This window comes from Pongo pygmaeus, chromosome 10, assembly GCF_028885625.2.
Source record: "Pongo pygmaeus isolate AG05252 chromosome 10, NHGRI_mPonPyg2-v2.0_pri, whole genome shotgun sequence".
NCBI classification, from domain to species: Eukaryota; Metazoa; Chordata; class Mammalia; order Primates; family Hominidae; genus Pongo; species Pongo pygmaeus.
Genome location: NC_072383.2, coordinates 29,651,742 through 29,652,961, shown reverse-complemented (window position 1 = coordinate 29,652,961; position 1,220 = coordinate 29,651,742). Strand labels below are relative to the sequence as shown.

The 1,220-nt window shown below is 46.0% G+C and overlaps 1 pseudogene; it reads left to right on the top strand.

The window, feature by feature from the left end:
* Positions 1 to 451: 451 nt before the first annotated feature.
* LOC129009644 (large ribosomal subunit protein eL29-like) lies at positions 452 to 921 on the top strand (annotated as a pseudogene).
* Positions 922 to 1,220: the final 299 nt, after the last annotated feature.

Sequence of the window (1,220 nt, the reverse complement as noted above, 5' to 3'; positions counted from 1 at the left end):
TCCTGAGCTCAAGAGATACTCCTTCTTCAGCCTCCCAAAGTGATGAGATTATAGGTATGAGCCACCACACTGGCCTCTTATTCTTAATAGTTCCAAGAATAAGCTTAGAGTTTCAAAAATAATGCTAACAGGATGTGTCCTGTGGTGATAACCTTTGTGGATAAAGAGTGAAATTTCCCAATAAGTAGGTGTTGATTTCAAAGGGTGGAGGAATAAAAAAAGGCATTATATCTTGGAAAGAAAAGTAGAACTGGGGACAAGAAACAAAGTTAGGAACTGGGGTGGACAGGACTCTGCTTATGAAGCCTTAACTTTGGAGATTTTTCCTTTTGATTATAGAAATATTAAGTGGATGGTCAACTTTTTTTCCCACAATATATCATAATTCTCTTTGGTTTCGCCTCGTACTTAAGAATAGTCAGCTATGGGAGCCGTGGCTTATGGTGCAAACATGGCCAAGTCCAAGAACCACACCACACACAACCAGTCCAGAAAATGGCACAGAAATGGCATCAAGAAACCCCAATCACAAAGAAACCCCAATCACTAATCTCTAAAGGGAGTGGGCCCCAAGTTCCTGAGGAGCATACACTTTGCCAAGAAGCACAACAAGAAAGGCCTAAAGAAGATGCAGGCTAACAGTGCCAAGGCCATGAGTGCACCTGCTGAGGCTATCAAGGCCCTTGTAAAGCCCTTGATGTTAAGCCCAAGATCCCAAAGGGTGTCAGCTGCAAGCTCAATCAACTTGCCTACACTGCCCACCCCAAGCTTGGGAAGTGTGCTGGTGCCCACATTGCAAAGGGGCTCAGGCTGTGCAGGCCAAAGGCCAAGGATCAAACCAAGGCCCAGGCTGCAACTCCAGCTTCAGTTCCAGTTCAGGCTCCTAAAGGTGCCCAGGGCCCTACAAAGGCTTCAGAGTAGAGATCTCCATCTGTCAACGTGAGGACAGAAGGACTGGTGCGACCCCCCTGGGCTGCTGTCTGCATGGGGCTGGTGTCTTCGTGTGCTATTTGTACAAATAAACCTGAAGCAGGAATAAAAAAAAAAAAAAAGAACCCAAGAATAGTCAGTTACATGTTTATAACCTTGTGAGGTGGCAGTAAAGAGGGTAATGGCAGAACCGTCAATGATAGTGAAGCTTATCCCATGCTCAGTCACCACCTCCTTGACCATCTCCGGATCCACAGAAGCCTTTGAAGACGTGGCAGAACCACACCAAG